We start from the raw sequence: 22015 nt of genomic DNA, 5'->3' as shown, positions 1-22015 counted from the left end.
GAGAGCCTCCCCACTCCCCACCCCCTGTTTCCTCAATGATAACATCTTCAGACCCCACAAAACCTGAGTCTGCCCCTGTTGGTGAACCCAAGACAGGGTCCTTGCTCTCCAGGAGTTTACAGTTAGATGAAGAGACACTGATCAAAGACTTGCACAAATAAACATATTGTAAAGTGTGAAAGGGAATGAAGGAGAACTATGGAGTATCAGGAGTGCAATAATAGAGAAGGCGGAGAAACTTCCCCGGGCTGAGAGCTGAAGGGTGAGTAGGTGGCAGTTAGTTAGGGGAGGGGGATTCTTAATGCTTCTGCTACACTGTCACTTATCAGAGTCTCAAGTAGGTTTCCAGGACACAGAGAGGCAGAGAGACTGTCCTAGCCTGTCAGTCCCAGATTTCTTCGTGGTCTCTCCCCTCTAGAGCCTTTCCCAGGGCACCTCATTCTGTACTTAACCTTCCAGTGACTTCCCATCTACTTAAAATCCACATTGTATCCAGGCCTACAGCACCGCCTGCCTCCTGGGCCCCATCTCCCACGCCAGATGCTCTGCCTTGCTCCTCCACTACCAGCCTGGGCCTCCTGCAGCAGTCTCTAGACTGTCCTTGGCCTTAAGTAGCATTAATTTTGTAGCCCCTCCCCCATGTCATCAACCATATTTAAATGCATCAGCATCTTGCAATATGTATTTTTTCCTGAATAAACTCTTTAGAATCAATGTTTAGAATTTTCCTTTGGAATTTAACTATGAGTAACTTCTTTATTTTATAATTGGCTCTGATTTCTCAGCAATTATTGTGCATATGGAGAAGTTATTACAGAGTGAAAAAGTCTAACCAATGAATTGTATTCAAATGTAATGCAGTTTTTTACAATTAATAAATTTAACTGGTAATGAAGACTTAGTTACTTTTATACCACTTAAATAGACATTTATTAATATCAATTTTGTGGAATGGAATCAGTCCCCCTGCCCACATCCGCAGATCTGTCCCCTAAGGGCTGGAAAAGCTCACTGGCCTGGGTGAGCAGCTGTCATGCCTGCAGGATGACAGGGGCTGGTTCCTGCCTCTGGCCTTTGTCCCCATGTTCTTTCTGCCTGTGTGCTCTTCCTGTGCTTCCATGAGAGGAGTTAGAGAACAGGAATCCCAGGTGCTCATTCTCCTTATTTACTTAAAGAAGTAGTTTCCCAGGGCTGCCATGACAAAGGGCCACAAATTGAGTGATTAAACATCAGACATTTATTAGCTCACAGTTCTGGAGGCCGGAAATCCAAATGATAGCGTCTTCAGGGTTGGTTCCTTCTGAGGGCTGTGAGGGAGGATCTGTTAGCTCAGGCCCTCTTGGCCTCTGGCCTTCCTTGGCTTGCAGGTGGCGTGTTCCCTGCGTTCCTCCTTGTCTTCCCTCTGTGTGCATCTGTCTCTGTGTCCAAATTTCTCCTTTGTATAAACACACAGTCACACTGGATTAGAGCCCATCCTAATGACCTCATCGTAACTTGATTACCTCTGTAAATATCTTATCTCATCTCCAGGCTGAGTGTGGTGGCTCACGCCTATTCCTAGCACTTTGGGAGGCGGAGGCAGAAGGTTCCCTTGAGCCCAGGAGTTCAAGGCTGCAGTGAGCTATGATGGTGACAGAGCAAGACTCTGGCTCAAAAAAAAAAAGATCTTATCTCCAAACAAGGTCACACTTCTGGGTAGTGGGGGTTAGGACTTCACATCTTGCTTGCTTGTGGAGTTTGAGGATGGGGCACAGCTCAACCCGTAACACTTTGATTTGTTTATTTGATTATACAGGTGGCCTTCTGGTCTGCATCCTCAGATTGAACCAACTGTGGATCTCTGTGAATGAAGTGAGGTCTAGGCAGTGTATTAGGTACTATTTATAAGTAATCTAGAGATGATTTTAAGTATACGGGAGGATGTGCATAGGTTATATGCAAACACTACACCATTTTATATCAGGGACTTGAGCAATTGCAGATTTTGGTCTGGGGAGGGTGTCCTGGAACCAGTCCTCCAGAGATACTGGGGCATGACTACATATCTTCTCATTATTTAGGGTTCTCAGTTCATATGTTCTCTCCTGACAGCTTTTTTCTGACCAGCATCTTTAGAAACCCCTTCCTCCTGCATTACTATCTCTTTTCCTTAGCAATGTCTTTGTGGCAAGAAGCCTCTACATTTGTACCTATAAACTTCTAATTCCACATCCAAATATGTTTCCCTCTATGCTGGCTTGGAAAATGTTTATTCTAATTTTCCTTGTGATATTTTATTTGACCCATGAACTATTTAGAAGTGTATTGTTTAATTTCCAAATGTTTGGGATTTTCCTAAATATCTTAATGGGATTGATTTCTAATTTGATTTTATTGAGGTTATATTTTCAAATTTGTATGGTTTTAACTATTCTCAATTTCTTGAGATTGGTTTTATGGTCCTGCATATGGTCTTTCTTGGTGAACAGACCACACACACACAAAGATGTGCATTCTGCAGTTGTTGGGTGGCATGTTCTGTAAATATCAGTTAGGTTGAGGCAGTTGACAGTGTTGTTCAACCCTCTTGTCTTTACTGACTTTTTGTCTAGTTCTATCAATTGCTGAGAGAGAGAGAGAGAGAGAGAGAGAGAGATATTAAAGATCTCTTAATGTGATTGTGGAATTGCCTATTTTTCTCTTCTGTTGACTTTTGCCTCACCTATTTTGAGGCTTTGTTACAAAGAACATGCACATTTATGATTGTTATGGCTTCCTGATGAATTGATCCTTCTATCATTACAGATTTTCTTGGTGAAGGGGTAATTGTGTTAAATAGAAGGAAGAAGTTCTGAAGTTCGGTGGTACAATGGGGCAACTATAGTTGACAATAGTTTATTGTATTTCAGAATAGCTAGAAGTTTTCAAATGCTCCCAACATAAAGAAATGATGAATGTTTCAGGTGAATCATGTCCCAGTTACCCTGATTTGATCATTGTATGTTGTGTGCTTGTATCAAGATGTAACATGTACTCCATGAATATGTACAATTATGTATCAATAAAAAAAATAATAAAAACAAAAAAAAACCCAAATTGTTCCTGTTTACCTTTAGTAATGCTCTTTAACATTGAATTCTATTTTATCTGTTATTAAAATATTCACTGCAGTCTTCTCAGTTTTATACTATTTACATGGCGTATCTTTTTCATTCATGTTTTGCATATGGCTGCTTTTGTACCACAGTGGCAGCACTGAGTACTTGTGATGGAGGTCCTATGTCCCTGAATCCAAAATATTTACTCTCTTGCCCTTTACAGAAAGTGTTTGCCAACCCCTGCTTTATACTATAGATGTCATTTACTTTCAAGTTATCTATGTCCTCATATTAAAAGTGTGTCTCTTGAGATAGCATGTAGTTAATTCTGGCTTTTTCATTCATTCTCACAATCTCTGCCTTTTAATTGGAGTAGCCAATTAACATACAATGTAATATTGATACAGTTGGATTTGTATCTGTCATTTTATTATTTATTTTCTGTTTTTCTCCTTTGTTGTTTATTCCTGTCCGTTCCCAGCCTTCTTTTGGACTATGTGAATGTTTTCTAGAATTCCATTTTAATGTATCTATTGGTTTTTTTGGTTTATACCTCTGTAGTTTTTAGTGGTTGCTTTAGGGCATTGGTTCTTAATGGGGAAGAGGGAGACATCTGCCCCTCCAGAAGCAGTTGGCAACGTCTGGACACATTTTCAGTTAACATAACTGCGGAGAGTGGCATTATTGACACTTAGCGGGAAGAAGCCAGGGATGCTGCTACATTATTTGATACTCAGAACAGCACCCTCCTCTCAAGAATTATCTGGCCAAAATACTGCTGCTATTGAGAGACATTAACTTTATTTTAATTAGATTTATACAGCTAATTTCTTTCTATTTTTTAGTAGAGACGGGGTCTCGCTCTTGCTCATGCTGGTCTTGAACTCCTGACCTCAAGCAACCCTCCCGCCTCGGCCTCCCAGAGTGCTAGGATTACAGGCATGAGCCATCGCGCCCGGCCTATTTGCCCTCGTTCTTGAGGGATATTTTCACTAGCTATAGAATTGATAATATTTTTTTTCTTTCAGCACTTTAACAGTGTTTTTATGGCTAATGAAAAGTTAGTCATTCACATCATTGTTTTCTGTATGTAATATGTTGTTTCTCTCTGTCTGCTTTCTCATTATCTTTGCTTTTCAACAACTGACTATGATGTGCCTAGGCACAGTTCTCTTCATATTTAACCTGCCTCAGCTTCACTGAGTTTCTTGAATCTATAAATTTATGTCTTTCATCATATTTGGGAAAGGTTCAGCCATTATTTCTTCAGATTTTTCTGCTCCATTCTCTCATTCTTCTCTTTCTGTGACTTTCATTACAAGTATGTTGAACACATGTTCCACAGATTCTACAGGTCTCTGAAACTCTTCTCTGATTTAAAAAAAATGTTTTTCTCTCTGTTCTTAGATTGAGTAATGTCTATCGATCCAACTTCAAGTTCACTGAATTTTTCTTTAGTTACCTCCATTCTGCTAAATCCATTCCATAATTTTTAAAATTTCAGATACAATTTTTAGTTCTAGAAGTTCATTTAATTATTTTTTATGATTTCTATAGAAGCTCTTGTAGATCACTCTGAGATTCCCTACTTTTCCATTCACTGCAAGCATATTTTTCCTTACATCATGGAGCACAGATCATTTAGGTGTTTTAAAATCCTGTTTCCTGATTCCAGCATCTGAGTCATTTTGAGATTGTTTCCCATTGGATATAGGTTGCATTTCCCTGGTTCTTTACATGTCAAGTAACTTTGGAATGTCTCTTAGACATTGTGAATGTTATGTTGTGAAGACTCTTGATTCTGTTGTATTTCTCCAAAGAGTTGATATTTTTGTTGGTTGTTTGGTTTTTGCAAGCAATCAACTTAACTTGGCTGGGTGTAAGGTACAAATTCTGTCTCTTGGGCAGCAGCTCAAAATTAGTTCACTTCTCGTAGCTCAAGATGGGCTGATTTGAATCTGTACCACAAAAGTGTGGTTCAGGGCAGCCAGACATTTGGGCAGAGTTTATACACAGAACTTGGGACTTCTCATCTCTGACTGTCTTCTTGGATTCTCTCCTCAAGTTTCAATGGCTTTAGGTACTCTAAACTCTGTATCCTGGTCTTCAGGCTTGAAAATATTGTGGATTTCCTATCAAACCTTTAGTTGCTCTACACACAGTGCTAACTGCAGTCTGCCCTCAAACTTACTGTCATAAAAATGGGATACTTTATTTCATATTGTTTCCCTCTGTCAGGTGTTGACTCTCTTCCAGAATCTGCCTGTCTTTTCCATTCTCCAATGTCTATATACAGTTTGTGTGTGTGTATATTTCCTTCCAGAGATTATAGTCCTTTTTTTTTTTTTTTAACAGGGAGCGAGCCTGCCTGCGTACTCCCTGCCACCTTGGATTATGGTTTTTATGTGTGAGAGGATGGGTCCATAGGAGCTTACTTGGTCATAGTGAAAACAGAAGTGTGTAGCTTCCAACAATTAAGAAAATTTTTATATAAATAAGATTATACAAGGCCAGGCACGGTGGCTCACGCCTGTAATCCTAGCACTCTGGGAGGCCGAGGCGGGAGGATTGTTTGAGCTCAGGAGTTTGAGACCAGCCTGAGCAACAGCAAGATCCGGTCTCTACTAAAAATAGAAAGAAATTATATGGACAGCTAAAAATATATATGGAAAAAATTAGCCAGGCATGTGGCACACGCCTGTAGTCCCAGCTACTTGGGAGGCTGAGGCAGTAGGATTGCTTGAGCCCAGGAGTCTGAGGTAGCTATGAGCTAGGCTGACGCCATGGCACTCTAGCCCGGACAACAGAGTGAGACCCTGCCTCAAAAAAAAAAAAAAAAAAAAAAAAAAATTATAGCAATAAACAGAGCTTGAAACAAAGAAATCATTTATCCACAATAATCTTTTTTCAACTTGTCTATATTCTCTTCTGTGCCTTATCTTTATTCACATCCATTTTTAACATTGTTCTGACAATAGTACACATATATAACTTTGTATACTTTTGACATAACACTGTAGCCAATGGTGTGCTGACAAATGTTTAACAACTTGCTCTCTGGGGATGGAGGTGAGCCCAAACTGGTAGCGTTTACCAATTTGCCTGGTGTTAATACTCCTGCTGTGGCTGATTTCCTGCTACTACCATGGCATCAGGAAAGCAGAGTTAGGAAGAATACACACAACTAGCCCTCACAAGGCAGTGTGGGCTGTCTCCAGCACACCAATTATGGTGGGTATGTAATAGTCCATCATATGAATGGATAACAGTTTACTCAGTTATTCCCCACAACATTGAATATTGCGATTGTTTTTCATGTTTCATAAGCACTTATGTGTATCTTTAGTGTTTGTATCTTTTTCCTCAGAAAGCTCATTGGCTCAAAATACACGAACAATTTTGTGGCTCCTGATACACGTTGTACTTTCCAAAAGCATGGTGCCAATTTATGATCACAGCTCTATACAGACATACCAACTTTTTTTTTAAAGGGTACCAACACCTTCTATAGGGATCCCACTGTGAATATAAAATAAATACTTCCAATACATTCCCTCTCTTCCCATTTCTTTAGTAAAATTCTAGCATAAAACTTTATGCCAGAGAAAAGTTCTGGGCTCAACACTGTTCCTCCCTAACTCCTTTGGGAAACTTGGTTTTGAACAATGTAACAGTAGGTCCACGAACTGCTTCGAGACCAACTTACGTCATCCAGAAATGTAACAAGTGGACAGACAACAGAAATGAATTGTTTTGGTAAGGCATATCAGAGGGGAAATACGCTTATTTATCTTTATATCCCTTACCCAGTTCCTTTCGTTATGTCTTTCTCCTCCACCATTTGAACGTCTCCATGAGATTTCAGTAAGTTCTATTTCACTTTCATCCCCTTGATACTTTTCTTTTGTCTCCTGCTTTCCATTTTGAGGAAAAAATGGGATCACTGCCTGGCATTAGGGGACTGCGAGAGAGAGAGGTATTTGAAGAGGAGAACATGGTGTCTACTCCGTGTTGCTATTTTCCTTGTCTTTCTGTCTTCAGTGACCAGGATCAAATGTTGAAGTCAGCATGGCTTTCAGCCAGCACATACCCACCTCCTTTAGCCCTCCAAACGGCAGGGGTCAATCCTGAAACAGCCTCTGTTACTCTTATGAGAGGCTCGCAGCCATCTGGAGGTGTGCCTTCCCCCACACGTCCTGCAAAGAGCAGGACCCCTGGTAAGCAAGCACTCAGGGACGCTGGCTCCTTCCCTCTGCTTTCTTTTCCTGGGAAGCAGGCAGACTGGTTGGATCTGGGCAGGCATATTGTATGGTGGAAAAAAACATGAGCCTGGGGTCAAACAGACCTGAGTGGATTCTTCAGCTGACCTGTGTCTGACCCCAGGCAAAGTCTGGAGCTCTCTGATCCCTGCTTTCCACTGGGAGAAGGCCGCCTCTCTTTGGTCACAATAAGGCTTATCTACCTAATTCGTAAAGATGCCCTTCCCCAAACCACATGCATAACAAGGTGGAAGGAAGACTTATTGCAGCTTCTGGGGCAATCCTGGAGGGTGACACTCAGCAAGTGGCAGGGAAGGCTCAGGGCCTCTTTCCTCTTCCTTCATCTAGCCAGATGACAGCTGCAGACATGGCTAAAGCAGCTTCCTGTGGAGGGAAAGCCCCGATACACGTGTGTATTACCTTTGCTCCAGGAAAACAAACTCAACTGGGAATTTCTCAGGCCTCCTGGGGCCCGGGTGGAGGTGGAAGTTATTGCTCATGCTTTGGGAGGGGTGATCTAGGAGGGCAGAGTCTCTGCTGCACCTAGACAGACACCCTCCCCCTATGCTCATCTCCAGCCTTCTGGGGATCTCCTCCTTCCTTGGCCAGGTATTACGGGATGGGCCCCATCCATTAAGAAAGAATCACAACTCACACTCAGGCAGTGCTTGACAGTCCACGAAGCGGTTTGGTACGTGCGGTCTCCTTTGATGGAAGTAGGTGGGGAGAGCATGATTGCAGTGATGAAGCCGAGGAAACTGAGGCTCAGGCCAGCTAAGAAGGCTGTTCGGGTTCTATGTCTGGTAGGTGACAACATGCTCCAGAGCACAGCCTAGACCCAACAGAACACTCCCAGTCCCAGCAGCAGGGGGAGGAGAAAGAGACACAGAAGGCCACTTCCTGCGGGCAGTGTTGCTCCATTTCTGCCATCAGATTGCCTCCCGTGCTCCAAGATAAACCATTTGATACCTTTTTCTGTCTTCAAACCTCCAACATGCTTTCCTCCCCCTGGTACCCTCACATAAGACCTCACGTCAGTCGTTTTGATGACAAAATAGAAGCCATCAGACTGGAAGTCCTTTTTCTTCCACCATCAAACTACAACCCCCCTGGTGCCTGTACTTGTCCTTTTTGCCATCCTTCTGGCCCCTTGGTCCTGTCAATGCCAGCCCCTCCCTGTGCTCTGGATCCCACATTGCTCCTGGTCATCCTTTACCCTCGCCGCCCACACCCTCCCTACAAGTCAATTCCTCAGCAAACAAACCTGCTGTCTCCCACTAGAACAAAGCAAAGCTCTTGTGTGCAGCTCTCTGCAATTACCGTCCCATTTCTTCCCTTCTCTTCACAACAAAACTTGTCCTAGTCACTGCTTCCTCACCCTGCCCTGTTACTCACCCCACTCCAGCTGAAACTGCTGACCTCGCCGCTCTACTGAAACTGCCTGTCAAGGGTGACAACGATCTCTGTTGTCCCAAACAACAGTTACCTCTTCCTCTGACTCAACCTCTCAGCAACCTGTGACATAGCCTCCTTTTTGAAACACTTTCTTTCAGCTTTTAGTTCAAACTACATGTATTCGTTCTCTTTTGCTGCAGTAACAAATTACCACAAATTTAGTGGCTTAAAACAACCTGGATTTATTATTTTACAGTTCTATAGGTCAGAAGTCCAACATGGGTCTCACTGGGGTAAAATTAAAGTGTTGGCAGAGCTGAGTTCTCTTCCAGAGGGTGTAGGGGAGAATCTGTTTCCATGCTCACTTGGGTTGTTGGAAGAATTCAGTCCTTGTGGCTGTGGGACTGAGGTCCTATGTCTTGGCTGACTGTCAGTGGAGGGCCATTCCCCACTTTCAGGCCACCTGCTTTCCTTGGCTCCTCCGTCTTCAAAGCCAGCAACAGTGGGTCAATTCCCTCTTACACTTCAAATCTCTCGTGCCTCTTCTTCCACCATCGTATCTCTCTGAGCCCCTCTTCTGCCATCCTTGTCCATTTTTAAAGACTTGGGTGGTTAGATTAGGCCCACCAAGATGATCCAAGATAATCTCTCCATCCCAAGCTTCTTCACCTTAACTGCTTCTGCAAGGTCCCTTTTGCCACATAAGGTAATATATTCACCGGTTCTGCAGATTAGGGTACGGGACATCTGTGGGGTCCACTGGTAGGCCTACCACACCATCTCCGCGTTCTCCTCCTACCTCCCCAGCAACCCCTTCTCAGTCTCCTTTACTGGTGCTTAATTATCCCATGACTCTAAATGTGAGAGGCCCACGGCTTCAGCTCCCTTATCTCCTACGCTTCCTGCTTCAGCGATCCCATCCAATTTTGTACCTTGAAAATACCATCTGCAAACCAATGCTCCTAAATTATTTTTTTCAGCCCTAAGTTCACTTTTGAGTTCAAGCATCGTATATCCGACTCAGTATTTCCATTTGAATAAATGACTGCTGAACTTAACATCTAACTGGAAACCTGGGCCAAGCCTTCACCTTTGGAATTCTCTATGTACTTCCCTTGAAAACTCTTTCGTCTGTAACCTGTGCCATATGCCATCTTCCCCATTGCTAATAATGACTGCACCACACACTCAGACACAAATACAAATTCATAGATATGCAAATTGTTTTAGGTCAGGTTCCTTTTAATGACTAAATATAGACCATCTTTTGACAAGACTTTAATTTCTCATATTGAGAAATGAAAGCTGCCTTTCAATTCATTATGAAACCTGCCTGTGTAAGATGTTACTATGGGCGGGGCTGAGGAAGACAGCACCAGGGATCTCTAAAGAATGGGCATGTTGAAGCTGACAGTCTTCCTTTTTCTTTCTTTCTGTCACCGAGGCTAGAGTACAGTGGCATCACTGTAGCGCACAGCAACCTCAAACTCCTGGGCTCAAGCAATCCTCCTGCCTCAGCCTCCCGAGCAGCTGGGACTACAGGCACGTGCCACCATGCCAAGTAAATTTTTCTATTTTTTGTAGAGACGAGGGTCTTGGTCTCGCTCAGGCTGGTCTCGAACTCCTGAGCTTAAGGGACCCTTCTGCCTTGGTCTCCCAGAGTGCTAGGATTACAGGTGTGAGCCACTGCCCCTGCCAACATTCCTTCCTTTACCCTATTTGGACAGATGTGGGGTCTGAATTCACATAGTGGAACTGAACCTAGGGCTTGGGCTAGGGTTAGAGTTAGGACTAGGACTAGGGATTTACATTTCTAGAAGCTTCCTTGTGTCTATACTTAATAATCTCCTAACACAAGAAAGGCATTTTGTAGGAAGAGGGTAATTTCTAGCCAGAAAGCAGTTTCATAAGAAAACACTTACATTCACTTAGGGAGAGCAGCTAGACATTTGGTTGTTTACAAGTACATAACTCTGTGAACCAAAGCAATGTATTCTGTTTCTTATCAAACATGTATAAGAAGATGTTACTTATAGATACTTCACTTAGGGTTAATGTTAGGGTTAGTGCTAGGGATAGGGCTACGGTTAGGACTAGGCTTGTGTTAGGGCCAGGATTAGTGTTAGGGTTAAATCTAGGGCTAGGGTTAGGGTTAGGGCTGGGGCAAGGGTTATGGCCAGGGCTAGGGTTAACACCAGGTCTAGGGCTTTACATTTACAGAAGCTTATTTGCTTCTATGGCTTAAAAGCTTCTAAGAATACAAGAAAGGCATTTTGTAGGAAGAAGGTAATTTTTAGCCCGAAAACTGTATCATGAAAACACTTACATTCACTTAGAGAAAGCAGCTAGACATTCAGTTGTTTATATGTTTGCTTAGCTCTGTAAACTGAAGCAGTATGTGCTGTTTCTTGTGAAATATATCTAAGAAAGGCATTTCACAGGAAAAGTGTAATATGTAACCAGAAAGGTGTTTCATATGAAAACACATTAACTTAGCTAAAGAAGCTAAATATTTTCTTGTTTGCAGGTTTGTGTATCTATGTGAACTGAAGCAGTGTGTTCTGGTTCTTATCAAACATATCAATGTATAAGAAGATGTTACTTATAGATACTTCTCTTAGATTAGTGTTAGGGGTAGTACTAGGGCTAGGGTTAGAGTTAGGGCTATGGCTATGGTAAGGGCTAGGCCTAGGGTTAGTGTTAGGGCTAGGTTTAAGCCTAGGTTTAGGGTTGGAGTGAGGTCTAGGGAACTCTTGTGTTTCTCCTGAAGCAGTTCAGTACCAACCTCTGCTAGAGTCGGAGGAGCTCTATGAAGATTGCAAAAATAAGTGGTATTTCACTTTTTTTGTAAATTATTCCTAAATGACTTGTACTTTAAAATTAAAAGGTTGCCACGAGTAAATAAAATTTCCCATTAAACAGTGTTTTAACACTGAAAATATGTCAGAGCATGCCTACTGTTTGCAATCATACTTTTAAAATCATTTCATAGACGTACATTTATTTCTAGAGAAATTTCTAATAAGCAAGTAGTTCAAAGTATGGAAGGGAGATAAATGGCTATCAATGATGTGCTGCTTAACAGGCAACACTGGCTGCCTTCTGGAATGGCTCTCTTTGTAAGATTCTTCAGGATGCCATTAGAAATACTCATATTCACACGGTAACTATGTGAGATAATTAATATGTTAAATCATTAGACTATAATAACCATTTCACTATGTAAAATGTGTTAAAACATCATGCTGTACTCCTTAAACATATACAATAAAATATTCAAACTTCAAGCTAGAAATACTTTCATTTAGTAAATTAGCTTAGAGATTTAAAAAAAAAATCTCTCAAAGACATTGTCAAACACTTGCTTCCACCACCCTTGTACATTTCACCCATTATCTGGGAAAAATTAAGTATTTGGCACTGAGGAATAATTCAGAGCAACAACTTCTAGGGGAAAACGAGATAGCTGAGCTAGTGATCAAAAAGAACTAATGCAGCTCAAACGAAAATTAGCTGCTAACACTGTTACCAAGGCATCAGAGGTGGGACCTGTCCTTTCTGTCTTCCACACACCTGACGCTCAGGCTGAACACTGTATTATTTTTAACCACTTTCTGAATTATCCATCCCTTCATCCCTATGTTAATCATTCCATATTTCACAAACATGCCTTTACGCAGAGTGGAAAACTATGCAGGATAGTTTGTCTCAAGGTGCCCACTAGTGACAATACCAAAGATTGCAATAAAGGAAAGTTAATTTATGAAGTGCCAGAATATGATGAGTGAGCAGTAGTAGTACTTGACTTTTAAGTCCTAATCTTCCAAAAAGGAGTTAAACTCATTAATATTTCTACTTAGGGAAATGCTGGCAAGCAACTTATAACAATATGACTGTCTGAACTATAAAGCTTCAAACATATCTAGATGAAGGACTAAGACATCAGGTTAACTACATGATAATACTACATGAAAAAAAGCTATATAAAAACAAAAAGGGAGAAAGACATGAACTATCCTAAAGCAATATGTCAAAGGTAATTTCACAAACATCATTTTCTAAAATTATAGTATCTAGTTTTCACTTCCAACTAATCTCATGAGCCTCCCTCTCTAAAACTTACACTTCTGAGCCAAATTAATGAACGTACATTATTTTCTATCATTCTATGTTTTGACTTACTTGCTTAGTTTACTAGATGAAGATTTTCTATGTTTTAATTCTTTCAGATAGAGTTGCTTATATCTTCTAAATGTGGTTTCATCAAAATCTTCTTCAGAAGTTTCTGTTGTGGAGATTTCAGATTCCTGATATGTAATACTGAGTTCCATCTGAGTTCCTATCTGAGATGATGCCTGTGGCTAAAACAAATTGAAAGTATACATTTTAAAATAATTATAATACAGATAGTTATCATATTTTTTTAAGTTTTGAGTCAGTGATTCAGATAGTAATTTTAAATATGTGAAAAAAGCAGAAATTTAAAATGTTTATCATCAGTATCAACTAAATTGTTAATGGAATTCCATATTAAATCTAATTATAAAAAGGAATCATTCTTATTTTAGTACTCATGTAATCTGATAATTCAAAGAATAAAGTCACTTTGAACTCTTAAAAATTGAAAATTGTATCTTAAGAACAATTCAAGAGTGTGGTCTAATCTCTAAATCACAATTTTTTCTTTTCCTAAATGTCCTTGTTTTATGACAATTGGTCTTAATAATCAAGTAATTCTCTAGTGAGAATCATTAATCTGAAAGACCAATTTAGTTTTAATGCTGATAGAAACTGAAATATTTAAAGGGAGAAACAGATGCCACGTTCCCTCTAGAGATCTACAAAACAAGTTTAAATCTTCTCCATGATAATGTATCTTTTGCCTGATTCTTATAGCTTTTCATTTTTTTGTTTTTTAATTTTGGTGTTTTGATTTGTGGGTTGTTTTTTTTTTTTTTTGAGACAGGGTCACCCGGTGTCTCTTGGACTGCAGTAGCATGACCATGGCTCACTACAGCCTCTACCTCTGAGCCCAAGTTATTCTCCTTCCTCAGCCTCTCCAGTAGCTGGAACTACAGTCATGTACCACTACTCCTTGATAACTGTTTTATTTTCTTTATAGAGATGAATTCTTACTTTGTTACCCAGGCTTATCTGGAACTACTGGGCTCAAGTGATCCTCCACCTCAGCCTCCCACAGGACTCGGATTATAGGCATAAGCCACCATGTGTGTCCTCTTGTGGATTTTCTATCATCCTGTTTCTCTTCTTCCACTGAACTCTAATATTCTTTTTATGAGACAGGGTCCGACTCCATCACCCAGGCTAACGTGTACTGGCACCATCCCAGCTCACTACAGCCTCTTGAATTCCTGGGCTTAAGTGATCCTCTAGCCTCAGCCTCCAAGTAGCTGGGACTATAGTTGTGTGTCACCACGACTGGCTAGTTTTTTTCTTAATTTTTTGTAGAGCATGGGGCCTTGCTATGTTGCCTAGGCTGGCCTTGAACTCCTGGCTTCAAGTGATCCTCCTGCCTTGGCCTCCCAAAGACTGGGATTACATGGACTCTAATATTCTTTAATACATAGTCTCATCCAGAGATCTATTTTTCATCACTTCTTGTCTTCTTTTATACTAAAGTCTGATTTTCAATCATATACTTCCAATTAAAACATTCTGAGGACCATCAAGGCCCTACTTTTAAGTCCTTAATTTGATTGCTTCTCAGCACCAACTGTTAGTACTGACCATACTCTCTCCTCTGACCCCACCTTATTTCTAAATGCAGCACCCCGTCTTCTCCTGTCCCTCATTATTCCCCTTTTTAAATTCTTGCAGAGCTTCTTAAATATCAAGGCTTTAACCCAGATTCCCTGATCCACGTTTCCAACCCTGACCTCTTTACTGAGGGCTCTTCCTCCTAGTTCACTTTTCATTGACAATATTCTCAACCACACACTCAGCAACCATCCTTGCTGTGGATTAATTGTGCACACAGATACAGCTACTCTTCTATCGTCCATGTTTATTCCTATTGAGTAACTTTGAGTGTAGTGTTATATTCTAATCTTGGGAGGCACCCTCACCCTCAGGCTCTTGACCAGCATATTTTGTCTTTTTATAATGCAAAAGTTTTCCATGAGTGTTAGATTACCTAATATTTGCCTTTGTTTTCTTGTGAATAATTTCCTTTTTAATAGAGACATGACCCTATGGAAATCTTGTAAAGTTCCTTCAGGTGCTCACTCAACTATGCCATTTGGAGAATTGTGTCTTCCCAATCTAGATTCTTCACCTCAAAATTGTATCCATCAAATATCTTAACACAGGTAGTCTCTGGCTTAGGAATTCATTAGATGAGAGCTTTGTGGATAAGTTAAAGGCTATTGATTCAGTTGGTGCAAAGCTGTTTCTTATGAATGTGTAAAATTTAGAAAAAATGTGCAAAAGGTATGCATTTCGAAATAGCTTAAAGCTAAAACTTTTCCTTGGCTTCACATAGATGTACTTATTATCATAACTGATGTAATGTCATATTACGCTGCTTATTTGGTTTATAAATACTCAAGTTATTTTGCGTGCTGCTTTTAATTGGACTTCTGCCAGTAGTCTTGCATCTTTTTTTTCCATCTTATAGCCTTTGTCAATTGAGCTGCCAGGGATTTTTGCACCTAAACCAAAACATTTTTAAAATGTTACACTTGGAAAACCAATATGTCCATCAACAGATGAACTGGATGAACATGTGGTAGACATATTAATAAAATATTATTTTTACACTATCACAATCTTTTTGTTAAAATCTTACAGCCCACATCATTCATTTTAGGAATTAAGTCAATTTCTTCTATAAAGTCAAGGGGACTTGCACTACTATTACTAAGTACTATCATTATAAATAGAATAAATATTTTTATCAATGAGACTTTTCAAATTGTATAAAATATTCCTATATACAAATAATCCCTGACTTATGATGGTCTGACTTCCAACTTTTTGACTTTATAATGGTGTGAAACCACTGCAATTTAGACATCATGACGATGGTTCAACTTAAAATTTTTTGACTTTACTATGGTATGACACATCCCAATTTCAATGTATTTTTTTAATTTTGAATTCGACCTTTTTCCAGGCTAGCAATATGTTGCATGTGAGATATTCAATATTTTAACATAAGACAGGCTTTGCATTAGATGATTTTACCCAACTGTAGGCTAATGTATGTGTTCCGAGCATGTTTAAGATAGGATAGGCAAAGCCATGATGTTCAGTAGGTTATGTGTATTAAATGTGTTTTCATCTTCTGATATTTTCAACTTACGATGGGTTTATTGTGGTGTAACACCATTGTAAGTCATGGAGAATCTGTACTTCAGGTTGAGCATCTGGAGAACAGGCAAACCTTACATTATTAGGAAACAAAATAAATACCAGTTGGAAAGGAAAGTGACTTGTTGAATGTTAATTCAAGTCATATAGCATAATATGACAGTGTCACATACCTACACAGAACATCTGCTTAAGGACAGGTCTAGTATATTCTAATGCCCACCAATAACAGTGGACAAAATAATTTTGATACCACATCCTAACTGAGAGCCCGTAAATAAGTGACAAACTTACTGGTGTACCCTAACATCAAAGTCCCCATTCTGCAAGGTATGACTTTCTACAAAGGCATGGGCTCTATGACTCCATTCTCTCCCTGAATGTAAACACTGAAGTAAATCAGACACCACAAGGCAGAAGACATATTTAACCTAGGCACTACTGATGGGCAACATAAAAAACGTAAATGTAGATTTAGTGGGAATGATTACTCTTTTAACATGAATCCTACTCAATGGCCATCACTGTGAAATTGTTCATAATTTTGATCACTTACTACTGTGAGTCCGTCCTAGATGTTACCTTCCTTATCATGTAAGGAGGTTATAAAAATTAAAGAGCAAACAAAATTCCAGAAATCCTTTGCCTCTATTCCAAGAGCAAAGATTAGTTATAAGTTACTACTTAGTTTAATAATGTTTTGCATTTTATAACTACTTACAATAATTTTAACATTAAATATTAAATTATGACCCATTGATTCTAAAATGCTATTCCAAAAGGAAAAATGTCTTGGACCAGGTCACGTTATTAACGCAAAGAAAACAATATTAAACCAGGAATTTAAATACAATTTTCTCATACCTCTGGCTGGTTCTTTTCACTTCCTTCAAGCTCTTCTTCCTCTTGCTGTGATGGTGTGACAAAGACTTGTGCTGTCAAATCCATATACTTGGTTAAAATGAGCTACTTAGAACAGTTCCATAAGAGCTACAGTCTTCATAAAAAGAGAAAATTAAAGGTTTTTTTTTTTTTTTACTTTTATAAATTGAGAGAGTGTAAATGAAGCTTAATCTGTAGCAGAATGTTTACTTCTTTAGAAATGCTCCTAACTATCTAAAACTTCAACAAATCACTCTGGAAGGCACTAGATGTCACCAGCTACCTGGCATACAAACATCTTACAGACTCACAAATTCATGCACCCAACAGAAATGAACAAAACCATCAGAAACAAAGCACAATCTTGAAGTACAGCAAAACATAAAGGGACACTGGGTGCTGTTGTCTACTTCATAACACTAACAGTACCTTTTCAACCACATGTAGACCATGTGTTTCTTAGTAATGATTGATAAAATCACTCTTACTTTCTGTACCTTTATCAGCATACACTCTGTTCCTTATATCGCAAAGGCTTTTTCCTCCGCTATTCTGACAAATTTCATTCCATCTGAATCCATCAAGATTCAGGCTGCTACATGAAGTTCTCCTTGATTCTGGCTCTTTCCCCAGATAAACAGGCATCTGCTTCCTTAGGGCTGCCTTAGCACCTTACTGATTTCTCTACTCTAACTTCCCCACCTAAACTGTAAGTTATTTCTTTCCATGGCTGTCCCCTCTGTTCCTGGACTGTGGGGAACAACCCTCCAAAACATCTTTGGAAAAACAATCTCTATCTATTTCACTCAAAATTATTGGCACTGGGTTTAAGAGTACATAAAGGAAAATGGCTTTTCCAGAGATCATGCCTGAGCTGAGATTTAAGGAGTGGGGTCAGCCTGATTAAAAGGCGTAGAGGCTGGGAGAAAGAGCAGCCCAGGAAGCAGCAAGAGCAAGAGAGAAGCCTGCAAGTTGCATATGCATTTGGCTAAAATACAGGGACTGGTGACAAGGGCATTCCCCTTTCGATAATGCCACAGAAAAAGGCAGACAGGGAAAAGAATAATGATGGAGATGTGGGCAGAAGTCAGGTTTTGAAAGCTTTATATGAAATTGTACGGTACTTGGATACTAAGAATTCAAGGAATGGTTCATCATTTTATTTGCACTGGAGAGACATTACTCTAAGTACTACAGGGAGAATGAATTCCAGAGGCAGATAAACAAATGGAAGGAGATACAAGGCAATATTGCAAAATAAAGGCAATGCAGGCCTGAAATGAATGAGTGTTTACAGAAATGTTTCAAATAAAAAATATCAGTGCCCTGTACACTATGCACTTTAATTGAACACATCAATAGATAAATCTGGGTTTTGTATCATACTTTTTCTCCAGTTTAGTGTACAATATTGTAAATATCAAAGGATAGACAGCACTTAATATAAAAGCTCTTAGGAAACCCAGTCACTTTTACTTCCATTTGTGCCCTTTTTTATCCACATTCAGAGAGTTTAGTTAAATATCATACATGTAGGTGTTTGGATATTATAAGGAACTTAAATTAAACCCAGGTTACTGGTGACAATATGGATAGATCTCAAAAATATTATATAATGTTGAGCAAGTAAAAAAGTTGCAGACTTTTACTTGTACTGTACACCATTCATATAAAATTTTAGGGTATGAAAACAAATTCTATATAACATTTTGACCATACACATATGTAGTAATATATCCTGAAATAGCATGGGATCAATGTACAGCTAATTCCAGGTGTTGCTTACTTCTACATAATATTTTTTAATACTACAAATGGACCCGAAGGCCAAAATGTTTCAGGATCACTGTTTTAAAGTCTCTACCAAATAGTAATTAAGGAATGATTAATTATTCTCCTCATTTTCAATAATTACAGATAACTCACCCCCAACACACAGTCTGGACTGTCAGAACATATGACTGCCTAAATATCATCCATGTAATGACAATAACGTGATATAAATAAAGTTAAAACATGACTGACATGTTAGCATAAAGTGTACCTCTAAGTAAAGGTCAGAGTTCCAATAAGTATTTGAAACACTGGAAAAATCCCAGTCTCCTAATTCACCTCTGTCAATATCCTAACAAAGACACAGATTGCAAATTGGGAACCTAATGGAGGCAGAAAGACCTCTTGAGCCCAGGAGTCTGAAGTTGCAATGACCCATGATTGGGCCACTGCATATCAGCCTTGGTGACACAGTGAGACTTTGTCTCTAAATACCACCAAAAAAATGTACCTGATCTGGCTGGTTGCACCTTTATTCTTCGTACACATATTTTTGGACTAGAAACTTTCTTGGTGATTGTGGCCTTTGAAACAAATTGTATCATAAATAACACATATTTCCTACAATGTGCATCGAATAACTCCAGATAAAAAATTTTGTTATCGCCTTCAACTGATGATGTTTCTCAGGAGACCCTGCAAAACAAAAGTGACACACGATCAATGTAAATAATTATATATATGGAAATATGGTAAAGCCAGTCATATAGCCATGGAGAATTAGCATTGAGCTGAATCACGTAGGTTGGCTTTGAATGGGCTTACTTTCGGTTTGGGGTTGATTTTTCTTCTGGTGTTTTGTTTTGTTTTGTTGCTGCAAACAACAATATGACAGAAATAAATTGAAGAAAAATAGGAATATAGGTTTAACACAATACATAGTTAAGACGTCAAAAGTGACATTCTGTTTCAAATGAAAATAACTGAAATAGGAAAGTGTGCATATAACAATATGAACAGTGATCTTTAATTAGAAGTGCAAATCATAATACTGAGAGGAAAAATGACAAGGCTGATGGAAGAGGAATACAGCATATTTTTAATGCAATACATGAGAATCATTTATACCATTATGCTTTAAGTATTTATCATATTCTTCAGTTGTCCTCTCATTTAGTAAGGACACAGTTGTGACGACAGTTTAGTGTAATGTATAATCCATTTCTCATGAGAAAGTGTTTTTAATAGGTCAGCATGGATACACACTTGTACAATAACAGTTAATAAAATTATTCATACTCGCGTGGACTGCAGCTAGGCCTACATTTCTTATATCCTTTAGTTTTCCCATCTTAAAGTTTCTTTGTCCACTCATGGAAAACATATAAAATACATCTAAGAAATTATGTATAATCAGCTCTCAATATTGAAATATTTATCAAGGAAAAATTCATATCACCAAACAATTATTAGAGATTAGTAACCTTTTATATTTCAAAACCAGTGTAAATGCATTGAAAATAACAAGGACAAAGAATGAACTCTATAATCTTGTTGTTTCTAAAATTAATTTCCTTGCGTATTTTAACCTAAAATCACATTAATCTCAATGATTTTTAGAAAACAGCTAGTTTACAGAAAAATTTGGCTTTCTTCAGAAAACAGCCAATGCTTGTACATTAAGCTTCAGCAGTTCTAGCACAGTCTTGCTTCCAGAAATCTCTGGAGCAACAACTATCTAATCATATGTGTAAATCTAACTTCTCTCTTTCCTCCCTCTTTCTCCACTCACAATCCGTCTTCCAGATCTGTGGTCACCATTCTTTTGGTGGATTATATCCACCACTTCTTTCCTCTTTATTTAGCAGTAATATTTTATATCAATAATTTAGATTACTTCACCTCTTTGCTTCTTCCCCTCTGACTAGAAACACGGTCAGAAATAAAAGCAAAGTAATGCTTTCCTTTGAACCTGCTATACTGGAACTGTTCTCCAGTGGCTCTGCTTCCAGATTTCTCTACAGAGAAGTCTGTACCCTTGCTACTCAGCGTGGTCCAGGGACCAGCAGCATTGGCATCACCTCAAAACATATTAGAAATGGAGAATCTCAGATTTGCTGAATCAAATGACTTTAAATTTTAGTAAAATACAGTTCTTACCTTCTACTTGTGCATTTACTGTGTTTTTTTCTTTTTGATCGGCAGCCCACATGAATGTCTAAGATCCTTCTTTGAAAGATCCTCTAAGATATGCTGTTATTCATAATTATTGATAATTTTACATTATCAACATGAGTTTCAGTTAAAAAGTAATAATAGGTTCCATCAAGATTTACTAATCACTTTCTTCAAAAATATCTGAAGTTCCTTTTGTAAAAGCAATTTCACATAAAACTAAGAGAGGCGTATATTGAAAACCAAGACATTTCAATAGAGATCTTCATACATGTTGTCTGGATCAAGCTCATCCTTTATCTGCGTATGGGTCTGTAAATGGAGAATGGAAGGGCAAATGTAACATATTCACAAACCAAATATTAACTTATGTGCATATTTCAACAAGAAACTAACCTCAAAATAACTGACTCTACTTTGCACTCCCACCAAAAATAAGAGAACGTTTCTTAAAACTACAATATGCTTGCTCTAATATTTACAACATTAAACATTTAAAATATTTCTAATTATAGAAATTTTAGGCACTCACCCGAGGCCCGGGCGGTGTCGCCCGCCGCCGCCGCTGCGGCTCCACCCGGGCGGCGGCGGCAGCGACTGCAGCGGCCGAGGCAGGGAAGCATCATGCGGCCACGCTCATGGGCGGGCCGGAGCGGGCCCCGCGGTTCGGCTGGGTCCCCTCAGTCCCGCCCGAGCCGGTAGGAACGAGGCTGCCACTGAGCTGACACCGCAGCCCAGAGCCCTGGCAAGAGAGCCGGGCGTGCGACCTCCGGAAGTGAACCCGGCGAGGTCAACGGAGCCGCGCCTGCGCAGTTCCAGCCGCACCGCTGGAGGCGGTTTGAGGGGACTCGAAGGCCAGAATTCCTCTGGACAGAAGCTTTTACTGACTGGTAGTTTCCTGTGAAAAGGCAGCTCTTAGTCACAAGCCTCAATGGCTAAAATAAGGAGATCCATCCAGCTGAGCTCCGGAAGAGAAAGAATGGGGCCTACGGGCTGCCGCAAGGTTCAAGCCGCGCCGTTAGGCTGTCGAACCAAGTTGCGAGCTCTGCCTGCGGCGGCCCGTCTGAACCAGCTTCACGTGTGGCCCGTACCGTGCGCAGGAATGAGAACTAAGGACGTGGA

At 39.7% G+C, this 22015-nt stretch overlaps 1 long non-coding RNA gene across 4 annotated transcripts; it reads right to left on the bottom strand.

Annotated features, from left to right (window-relative positions):
* Positions 1–1149: 1149 nt before the first annotated feature.
* Positions 1150–21646, bottom strand: LOC123626903. Of its 4 annotated transcripts, none has more exons than XR_006731066.1 (6): positions 21426–21646; positions 20879–21205; positions 19230–19414; positions 16928–16998; positions 12914–13092; positions 1150–1435 (listed from the first exon to the last, which is right to left on the bottom strand). It is a non-coding gene; the product is annotated as an uncharacterized LOC123626903 (long non-coding RNA). The 4 variants fall into 4 exon arrangements; XR_006731065.1 differs by lacking the exons at positions 1150–1435; positions 16928–16998 and adding exons at positions 7607–7720; positions 7992–8168; XR_006731064.1 differs by lacking the exon at positions 16928–16998 and having other exon boundaries at positions 21426–21644.
* Positions 21647–22015: the final 369 nt, after the last annotated feature.

This window comes from Lemur catta, chromosome 23, assembly GCF_020740605.2.
Source record: "Lemur catta isolate mLemCat1 chromosome 23, mLemCat1.pri, whole genome shotgun sequence".
Classification (NCBI taxonomy): domain Eukaryota; kingdom Metazoa; phylum Chordata; class Mammalia; order Primates; family Lemuridae; genus Lemur; species Lemur catta.
The sequence above is the reverse complement of the archived record's forward strand: the minus strand, read 5'-3'. Positions and strand labels throughout refer to the sequence as shown.